This window comes from Eleutherodactylus coqui, chromosome 4, assembly GCF_035609145.1.
Source record: "Eleutherodactylus coqui strain aEleCoq1 chromosome 4, aEleCoq1.hap1, whole genome shotgun sequence".
Taxonomy (NCBI): domain Eukaryota; kingdom Metazoa; phylum Chordata; class Amphibia; order Anura; family Eleutherodactylidae; genus Eleutherodactylus; species Eleutherodactylus coqui.
In genome coordinates, this window is record NC_089840.1 from 244,379,236 (window position 1) to 244,390,646 (window position 11,411).

The 11,411-nt window shown below is 45.0% G+C and overlaps 1 long non-coding RNA gene across 1 annotated transcript; it reads left to right on the forward strand.

The window, feature by feature from the left end:
• Positions 1-3,893: 3,893 nt before the first annotated feature.
• LOC136626168 (uncharacterized) lies at positions 3,894-11,376 on the forward strand. Its single transcript, XR_010792637.1, has 6 exons — positions 3,894-3,945; positions 5,176-5,205; positions 10,026-10,055; positions 10,473-10,502; positions 10,906-10,935; positions 11,347-11,376. It is a non-coding gene; the product is annotated as an uncharacterized lncRNA (long non-coding RNA).
• The last annotated feature ends 35 nt before the right edge of the window (positions 11,377-11,411 follow it).

Consider the following 11,411-nt stretch of genomic DNA (forward strand, 5'->3'; position numbering starts at 1 on the left):
CTCTGGACCGATGGATCAGAGGGGCATCAGCAAAGAATGCACACAACAGGTAATATAACTACTCCTTCCAGTTCCAGGACAAAATTTGGTCCCAAAACCGAAGGGTCACAATATGATGTAATAAAGAACATTATTTCTATTTATAACATTCTACAAATGTTTTTTGTTTGCAGCCAAACTAAACAGTTTTGGTAATTTTACATTTTCACTTTTCTAACATCTACTATTTGGTAGAGTTTTTTTCTTTAGCAATGATTAAAGTTCAACTATGTAATCACTTGTGTTTTGCATGCAAGATAGAAATGAATCAATTTTGCAAATAGCTTTAAAAATGTGTCACCGTTTTAGGTCTACAGCGGGTATGCAGACTTATGCATCTCGTTGAAAATCCTGGAGAAATAAGAGTACGGCATGTTTTGCTTTTTCATCTTGGAAAATGCTGGAGAGCTGGATGAAAGCCGGATGTCAGTCATAGTCAATAGCGTCTGTCTGGCGCAGTTCATGTCCGACACTTTCCGTTTTATAGTTATTTGGCTCCAAAGACAGAATTGATATGTGGAAAACAACAGCGCTGGTGTAAACAAGCCCTTAGAAAAAAAAATATATGTAGGACAGATGGAAGGGGATATAACTGCAGGATCAGACTACACAGAATTTGTTTGCTGTCTTCAAGCATGGAGATGTATAAGGCTCTCCTCCTGTCCATGGCAGACACTGTGTGCTGTCCTCCTGTCAGTCTCTCTTTGCTGCCCAAAGGGTGCCTACTAGAGATGAGCGAACACCAAAATGTTCGGGTGTTCGTTATTCGTAACGAACTTCCCGTGATGCTCGAGGGTTCGTTTCGAACAACGAACCCCATTGAAGTCAATGGGCGACCGGAACATTTTTGTATTTCGCCGATGCTCGCTAAGGTTTTCATGTGTGAAAATCTGGGCAATTCAGGAAAGTGATGGGAATGACACAGTGACGGATAGGGCAGGCGAGGGGCTACATGGTGGGCTGCATCTCAAGTTCACAGGTCCCACTATTAAGCCACAATAGCGGCAAGAGTGCCCCCCCCCCCCCCCCCACTGTCAGCATAAAGATCGTCCTCCTCTGGCACAGCTGTAACAGCTGTAGCAGAGAAGAACGATGTTTGCCCATTGAATTCAATGGAGCGGCAATACAGCATGTTCCACTGAATGCAATGGGCTGCCGGCGATCGCAGGATGAATGGTCGGAAAGGGGTTAAATATATAACCCCTTTCCTGCAATTCATCCAGAAATGTGTTACACTAAAAATATATACCGGCGTATAAGGCGACCGGGCGTATAAGACGACCCCCCAACTGTCACCTTATACGCCGGTAATACAGTGGAGCAAAGAATAAAAAGCATTACTTACGTTTTTAGATGATCTGCGGCGCTCCTGCAGGCTGTCACTCCCTCCTGGTCCACGGCAGACAAGCTTTCTCCACGAAAGACTTTAAATCCCTGCCTCCAGAAGCACATGTGCCTTCAGCCAATCACAGCCAATGACAATGATGTCATTGAATGGCTGTGATTGGCTGTGTTTCTGGAGGCGGGGATTTCAAGCCTTGAAATCCCCGCCTCCAGAAACACAGCCAATCACAGCCATTCAATGACATCATTGTCATTGGCTGTGATTGGCTGAAGGCACATGTGCTTCTGGAGGCAGGGATTTAAAGTCTTTCGTGGAGAAAGCTTGTCTGCCGTGGACCAGGAGGGAGTGACAGCCTGCAGGAGCGCCGCAGATCATCTAAAAACGTAAGTAATGCTTTTTATTCTTTGCTCCACTGTATTACCGGCGTATAAGGTGACAGTTGGGGGGTCGTCTTATACGCCCGGTCGCCTTATACGCCGGTATATATTTTTAGTGTAACACATTTCTGGATGAATTGCAGGAAAGGGGTTATATATTTAACCCCTTTCCGACCATTCATCCTGCGATCGCCGGCAGCCCATTGCATTCAGTGGAGTCGGCTGTATTGCCGGTTCCATTGAATTCAATGGGCAAACATCGTTCTTCTCTGCTACAGCTGTTACAGCTGTGCCAGAGAAGAAGGATTTGTCTTCTATATGTTCTCAATGGGGTCAGCGCTGCTGCCGCTGGCCCCATTGAGCGCATATAGAATGCATCCATAGCGAGCAGCGGGAGGGGCAGATTTCAATACTCGGGTGACACCTTATCTCCCCAGCCACTCACAGCAGGGGGGTGGTATAGGGCTTAAACGTTGCAGGGGGAAGTTGTAATGCCTTCCCTGTCTTTATATTGGCCAAAAAAAAGCGCTAACGTCTCAGGGAAGAAAGTTTAATTTACCAGAACACCGCATGGTGTTCGTTACGAATAACGAACATCCCGAACACCCTAATATTCGCACGAATAGCAAGCTCGGACGAACGCGTTCGCTCATCTCTAGTGCCTACTAGAGATGAGCGAGTGTACTCGCTAAGGCACATTACTCGAGCGAGTAGTGCCTTAGCCGAGTATCTCCTCGCTCGTCTCTCAAGATTCGGGTGGCCGGTGCCAGTGACAGGTGAGTTGCGGCGGGGAGCAGGGGGGAGCGGGGAAGGAGGGAGAGGGAGAGAGAGATCTCCCCTCTGTTCCTCCACGCTCTCCCCCGCCGCTCCCCGCCTCCCGCTGGCCCCCGAATCTTTAGAGATGAGCGGGGAGATACTCGGCTAAGGCACTACTCACTCGAGTAATGTGCCTTAGCGAGTATACTCGCTCATCTCTAGTGCCTACACATCTGCAGCATTAAAGGGTCAACAGATGTCCACTAATTGTGTCCTCTGCCAATCCCGCTCCCGCTGTACCTCTGGTTATCTTAGGCACCTTCCTCCTAAGGATGGTGCCCAAGGTTTTGGTTTCATTGTCCGGCATTATGTGCTTTTCGTTTGTTCTGATTTCCTTGTTTCTGACTACTCTGCATCCTCTACTCCTGACTTTGGCTTGCTTGATTGACCATTCTTCTGCCTGTCCCAATTCCAGCCTCATCTGGCTATGCCTCTGTTCACACACTGAGGTACCGCACCTTGATCTGTAGTTGTGTCAGCAGCCACATACCAGGGACCACTTCTAGTATAATGGCCTGGTGGGGACCCCCTAGTGAAGCCCAGATCCTGACTGGCGGGGTGAAGCAGGGGCATAGCTAAAGACTCATGGGCCCGGGCGCAAAAGTTTATCTTGGGGCTCCCCAACTTCTTTTAACCCCTTAACGCAGAAGTGTAACTTGAAGCTCCTGGACCCTAATGCAAAACCTGTAACAGGGCCCCCAACTATAATGCTTTATTCATAGTACTGGGCACCGTATATGGAAAAGAGAGACCTTATAGACCCCCTAAGGTTCCAGGCTTGGGTGCAACCGCACCCTGTAGTTACGCCAGTGCGGTAAAGACCAAGATTCTTCAGGTAACTCCTCTAGATTTGACCCAAAATCCAATGATTGTGTGGCATGGCCCACACCCTTTGATTCTGACACATATGTTTAATGAAGTGTATAGACTAAGTTGTTTCATATTGCATGTTAAATGCATTGATGCAAAGGTGAACATACAGTAAACTTTAAAAGTATTTTCTAACTTTTATGACCTGAAAATGTGTAATGAAAGATATCCCTTTTTGTGTATAACTAGCTATGGAAATGAGATTAGCAAATGGAACCCGATGTGCTGGTCGAGTGGAGGTCTACCATGATGGAGAATGGGGGACAGTATGTGATGATGGTTTTGATTTACCTGAAGCAACTGTGGTATGCCGCCAAATGCGTTGTGGAAATGTCATCTCCGCTCACACGCATGCCTATTTTGGTAAAGGAAAAGGATCCATTTATTTGGATGATGTAGAGTGTGAAGGAAGTGAAGCATTCCTGTGGGATTGCCCCCATCGAGGACTGGCCAAACACAACTGTGGTCACTCTGAAGATGCCGGAGTTACCTGCGAAGGTAAAATGTGATGAGACCAGAACAGGTTTATCCCAAGTAACATTACAGATTTATTAGGTTATTCTTTAAAACCTTGCAACCAAACTCCTTTCACTTTAGCGATTCTCTCAACATCTTTTTACTGGTTTGGGAAATGCACCATGATCATGAGGTTAATGGGTAACGAACTGATCAGTTTTTCAGGCTTATTCATATTTACTGTATATATGTATAATCTACACACATATCAGGGATGTCATTAGAAATTGGCTGTTGGGGCGTATGTCCAATTATAGCAGCAAGAGTTAATAATAAAGTTTTACCATTACTCTATGTGTGCAGATTTAAGACCGGCTGATGATTGGTCATCTAAACTAGAAATCCATCTTTGCGAGAAATGGACACCAAATTGAATCTTTGCCTGATTAAAAGCCCTTTTAGACGGAACGATTATTTTTCAAACAAGCAAAAGTGAATGATAATCATTAGAGATGAGCGAACCTACTCGTTTCGAGTAATTACTCGATTGAGCACCGCGATTTTCGAGTACTTCTGTACTCGGGTGAAAAGATTCGGGGGGCGCCGGGGGGAGGCGTGGCGGAGCGGGGGGTAGCAGCGGGAACAGGGGGGAGCCCTCTCTCTCTTCCCCTCCCCCCCACTCCCCGCTGCAACCCCCCACTCACCCACGGCGCCCCCCCGAATCTTTTCGACCGAGTACAGAAGTACTCGAAAATCGCGGCGCTCGGGCGGAAAAGGGGGGGGGGGGCGAATAGGTTCGCTCATCTCTAATAATCGTTCAATCTAAAGGCCAGCCAATGACTGAACAACGAGCATGAATTGTTCACTTTTCGTTCATCGTTCATTTCGCGATACAAATCATTTCAGAGATAAAAATCATTGGCTCGTTCACTTATCGTTCACTTTAAACAGCACTCGTTCGATCTTTCACATTCACTAGTACATCAAATGTGAAATACTGAACGGTAATAAACAATGGTCTTTTGAATGAGCCAAAGATGTGTCTGCTTGTCTAAACAGACTGAAGGAGAGCGAATGAGTTAGTGGTCACATCACTCACTCACTCAAATGAGAATTGGCTCATCTAAAAGGACCCTAAAAGAAAGTGTAGCTTCATGCCTGGTATTTTTGTCCACCATCAGCTTACCGTAGTCTTCATTAGTTCCCCACAATCATGTTGTAGGGTCTGGGGAGTAAGAGATCTCTGCTGATTATTTTTCTTCTTAATTCTAGATTCATATCCAGTTTCTCCCGAGGCGCCAGGTACAGACATTTATATAAGCTACCTATATATAAGCGGTTGCGCAGAGGGGGCAGCGTGTGAGCGGTTGCGCAGAGGGGGAAGCGTGTGAGCGGTTGCGCAGAGGGGGCAGCGTGTGAGCGGTTGCACGTGAGTGGTCTTTGCAGGAGGCAGCGAGTGAGTGGCTGCACATAGGCGACAGCGTGTGAGCGGAGTGTGAACAAGTCTATTTTCACTACTTCCACAAGTAAATTGTAGATCCCCATTAGGATGAGCTCCATGCCTGGCAATGTCATCCAGTGTGCTACTTGTGCAATGTATGCGGTCCTTGATCAGCCGATCGAGGGTGCATACTGTTGTGCAAGATGCGTGCACGTTGTACATTTAGAAGCCCAAATTCTGGATCTAAATGGGCAACTGGCAACACTGAGAGCCATTGACATCATGGAAAGGAGTTTGGTGCTCACTGAGCAGGCACTCGCTGGGGTAGAGGCGGGGGCGGATGGTAGTACGGAAAAGCAGGAGGAGCAGGCAAGAAGCTGGGTGACAGAAAGAAGGAGGGATAGAGGGAAGAGAACCAGGCAGGCTAGTCCTGAACTGGCACAACCCAACAAGTTTGCAAGATTGGCAAATGAGGGGGATGCCATTACAGAGCCAGCACTGCTGCAGCACGATACGCCCTCTGAACACCAGGGGGATGACTGCTCCAGTGAGAAGGAGACGGGGAGCGTAGGGCAGGCTAGACAGGTCCTAGTGGTGGGGGACTCAATTATTAGGGGGACAGAGAGGGCAATCTGCCATAAAGACCGGGATCGTCGAACGGCGTGTTGTCTTCCTGGCGCTCGAGTTCGCGGACACATCGCGGATCGGATCGACAGATTACTGGAAGGGGCTGGCGAGGATCCAGCGGTCATGGTGCACGTTGGCACCAATGAACAAATTAGAGGTCAATGGAGGGCCCTCAAAAATGATTTCAGGGACCTAGGGTCCAAGCTTAGGGCGCGGACCTCCAGGGTAGTTTTCTCGGAAATACTACCTGCACCTAAGGCCACACTAGAAAGGCAGCAGGATCTTAGGGAGGTAAACAAGTGGCTCCGGAGTTGGTGTAAGAAGGAGGGATTTGGGTTCCTGGAGAACTGGGCTGACTTTGCTGTCGGCTACAGGCTCTACCGTAGGGATGGGCTGCATCTTAATGGGGAGGGTGCAGCTGTGCTGGGGGAAAAGATGGCTAGAAGGCTGGAGGAGTGTTTAAACTAGGGACTGGAGGGGAGGGCAAAATGAGAAATAGTGGGGTAGCCAGTGTAGATAGCAACCTGGGTCAAAGAAATGGGAATGGGGGTCGAGCAGGGGGGGGGGGGGTTAGTACAGTTAGAAATGTGAGGTCAGCTATTAGTAGGAATAGCAACAAAACAAATTTAAAAAACAAAAATAACGATATCAATTGTATGACCACAAATGCACGAAGTCTGATTGGCAAAGTGGGTGAGCTTGAAGCAAGAATGACTGTTGAGAGTTATGATATAGTTGGAATAACGGAAACATGGCTTGATGATAAGTGTGATTGTGCGGCAAATTTACAGGGTTACAATCTCTTCAGAAGAGACCGAAGGAACCAGAAAGGGGGAGGTGTATGTCTGTACGTCAAATCGAACTTAAAACCGAGACTACGGGAGGACATAGGGGTAGGAGAAGAACAGGTGGAATCTCTGTGGGTAGAAATACAGGGAAGAAAAAATAACAAAATCCTGATAGGGGTTTTCTATAGACCACCAAAAGCAACAGAAGAAACTGATAACTTACTATTAAGGCAGATAGAAGAGGTGTCAAACCGCAACAAAGTAATTATCATGGGGGACTTTAATTATCCAGATATAATATGGGAAAATGAGACCTGCAAATCTCACAGGGGTGATAAGTTCTTGAGAGTAATTAAAGATAATTATCTGAACCAACTGGTGCAGGAACCAACAAGAGGGAGGGCCATTCTGGACCTAGTACTAACTAACAAACCGGACCGAATAAAGAGGGTACAGGTTAAGGGGCACTTGGGGAACAGTGACCACAATATAATCAACTTCCAGCTGTCATTCAATAAGAAGCCTTATCAGGGAGCGACAAACAAACTAAACTTTAGTAAAGCAAAATTTGATGAGCTTAGAACTACTATCGGTAACATTAAATGGGACAACATCCTCAAAAATGCCAGTACGGAGGACAAATGGGAGAAGTTCAAAAGGATCCTAATCACTTCATGTGAACAGTTCATTCCCTTTAAAAATAAAAGAATCTCAACCAAAAGGAAACCAATGTGGCTCGACAAGACGGTAAGAGGGTCAATAAACGAAAAGAAGAAAGCGTTCAAACTACTAAAGCAAGAAGGCAGCGAAGAAGCACTAAAATCGTACAGGGAAAAAAACAAAATATGCAAAGATATGATCAAAATTGCCAAGGAGGAGGCAGAAAGACTGATCGCCAAAGAGAGCAAAAACAACCCAAAACTATTTTTCAACTATATTAACAGCAAAAGGATTTGCAGGGAGAGCACTGGCCCTTTAACAAATAATGCAGGGGAAATCATTGAAGATGATGGAGGGAAGGCAAATCTACTAAATAGTTTCTTTTCAAGCGTATTCACAAACGAAAAGGAAATGCCACACGAGATACAGGGGAATAAAATAAACCCCTCGCAAAATATGTCATACCTAACGCAGGAGGAAGTGCGGAACAGGTTAAAGAAAATTAAAATCAATAAATCGCCAGGCCCAGATGGAATACACCCAAGGATACTAAGGGAACTAAGTGATGAGTTAGCTAGGCCGCTATACCTAATATTTCTAGACACTATCAAGACCGGTGTTGTACCATTGGATAGGCGCATTGCCAACGTGGTTCCAATTTATAAAAAGCGGACCAAAAGTGAGCCTGGCAACTACCGGCCGGTAAGTCTCACTTCAGTAACGGGAAAAATTTTTGAGGGGATTCTGAGAGACGTCATCGATGAGCACCTCAAGGAGAACAAGGGAATAACTCCTCACCAGCATGGATTCATGAAGGGTCGCTCATGTCAGACAAATCTGATCAGTTTCTACGATGAAGTAAGCTCTAGGCTGGACCTGGGAGAGTCTATGGATCTCATATATCTGGACTTCTCTAAAGCGTTTGACACAGTGCCACATAATAGGCTAATATACAAAATGAGACAGCTTGGATTGGGTGAAAACGTGTGTAATTGGGTTAAAAATTGGCTCAATGATAGAAAGCAGAGGGTGGTAATAAATGGCTCATACTCCGATTGGGCCACAGTCACTAGTGGGGTGCCACAAGGTTCAGTATTGGGCCCCATTCTGTTCAATATATTTATCAACGACCTGATAGAGGGACTGCACAGCAAAATTTCAATATTTGCAGATGACACAAAATTATACAAAATAATTAATGCAATGGAGGACAATGTGCGGCTACAAACGGACCTAAATAAGCTGGGGGCTTGGGCAGAAAAATGGCAAATGAAGTTCAATGTTGATAAATGTAAGGTTATGCACATGGGCAGCAAAAACGGTTGTAACCAATGTACACTTAATGGGGTACCGCTAGGGAAAAGTGAAATGGAAAAAGACCTGGGGGTACTAGTGGACTATAGACTAAACTGGAGTAACCAATGCCAATCAGCTGCTGCAATGGCAAATAAAGTTTTGGGGTGCATTAAAAGGGGTATAGGGGCGAGGCACGAGAACATTATCCTTCCACTATATAAGGCACTTGTCAGGCCTCACATGGAATACTGCGTACAGTTCTGGTCACCGGTGCTCAGGAAAGATGCTACGGCATTGGAGGGGGTTCAAAGAAGGGCAACTAAACTAATACATGGAATGATGGGACTGGAATACCCAGAGAGGCTATCCAAATTGGGACTATTTACTCTAGAAAAAAGAAGGTTAAGAGGCGACCAAATAACCATGTATAAGTACATGAGGGGACAATACAAGGATCTCTCCCAGGATCTGTTTATACCCAGGACTGCAACGGTAACAAGAGGGCATCTGCTACGTTTAGAGGAAAGCAGGTTTCATCACCAACATAGAAAGGGATTCTTTACTGTTAGAGCAGCTAGACTGTGGAACTCTCTGCCTGAGGACGTAGTGATGGCAAAATCCTTAGAGGAGTTTAAAAGGGGACTAGATGTCTTTCTGGAGAGGAAGGATATTATAAGCTATAAATCTAAGATTATTTGTTAATCCGGGTATACAGGCAGGTAGGAACTATTAGGAGTTGATCCAGGGAACAGTCTGACTGCCATTAGGGAGTCGGGAAGGAATTTTTTCCCCAAAAGGGCTATTGGCTTCTGCTCTTGGGGTTTTTTGCCTTCCTCTGGATCAACAAAACAGGAGGCTAACAGGCTGGACTAGATGGACATTGTCTTCATTCAGCCTTACGAACTATGTTACTATGTTACTAAGCTGGTACAGATTGAGGACCAGCTGATGATTGGTCAAATAAATTAGAAATCCAACTTTATGAGGGATGGACACCAACTGAATCTTTGACTGACTATAAGAGTCTAGCTGGTATATACTGTACTAGCAAAGAAATATTTTCCTTTTGGCATTTACATTATTCCTAAGAGGTTAAATACAGATATAGGCACCCATGATGAAAATAAATGATCTACCCATCCTTCTAGTGACGGTCAACTCCACCACATCTGTAACTGCTTCAAAAAAGAGAAATTGATACAGTACTTATTTGCCCTCTATCTGCTTACCATAATCTTAGTTCCCCTCAATCATGTTGTAGAATCTGGGGGGAAGAGATCTCTGCTGATTATTTCTCTTCTTATTTTTAGATTCATATCCAGTTACTTCCGAGGCGCCAGGTACAGACATTTATATAAGCTACCTAAGCTGGTACAAATTCAGGATCAGCTGATGACTGGTCCAATAAATTAGAAATCCAGCTTTACGAGGGATGGACGCCAACTGAAACTTTGACTGACTATAATAATCTAGCTTCCTGCCTGGTATATACTGTACTGGCAAGTAAATGTTTTCTTTTTGGCATTTACATTATTCCTAAGAGCCTAAATATAGATATAGGTACCCTTGATGAAAATAAGTGCTTCCCCCACACTTCTAGTGCCGGTCAGCAACATCACATCTTCATCTAATAGAACTTGGTACTGTACTTATTTGCCCTCCATCCGTTTACCATAATCTTCATTAGCTCCCCACAATCATGTTGTAGGGTCTGGGGAGGAAGAGATCTCTGCTGATTATTCTCTTCTTATTTCTAGATTCATATCCAGTTTCTTCCGAGGCGCCAGGTACAAACATTTATGTAAGCTAAGCTACCTAAGCTGGTACAGATTCAGGACCAGCTGATGACTGGTTACTTAAATTAGAAATCCAGCTTTACGAGGGATGGACACTAACTGAATCTTTGACTGACTATAAGAGTCTAGCTTCATGGCTGGTACATACTGTACCGGCATGGAAATATTTTTCATTTTGCATTTACATTATTCCTAAGAGCTAAAATACAGATATATGTACCCATGATGAAAATAAATGCCCCACCCATCCTTCTAGTGCCGGTCAACATCACTGCATCCGTGGTGACCTCCATCTGTTTACCATAATCTTCGTTAGCTCCCCACAATCATGTTGTAGGGTCTGGGGGGTGGGAGGGGAGAGATCTCTGCTGATTATTTCTCTTTTTATTTTTAGATTCATATCCAGTTACTTCCAAGGCGCCAGGTACAGACATTTATATAAGCTACCTAAGCTGGTACAAATTCAGGATCAGCTGATGATTGGTCAATTAAATTAGAAATCCTGCTTTATGAGGGATGGACACCAACTGAATCTTTGACTGACTAGAAGAGTCTAGCTTCCTGCCTGGTATATACTGTAATGGCAAGGAAATGTTTTCCTTTTGGCATTTACATTATTCCTAAGAGCCTAAATACAGCTACCCATGATGAAAATAAATGCTTCCCCCATACTTCTAGTGTCGGTTAGCAACACCACATCTTCATCTCAGAGAACTTGGTACTGTACTTATTTGCCCTCCATCGATTTACCATAATCTTCATTAGTTCCCCACAATCATGTTGTAGGGTCTGGGGAGGAAGAGATCTCTGCTGATTATTCTCTTCTTATTTCTAGATTCATATCCAGTTTCTTCCGAGGCACCAGGTACAAACATTTGTGTAAGCTAAGCTACCTAAGCT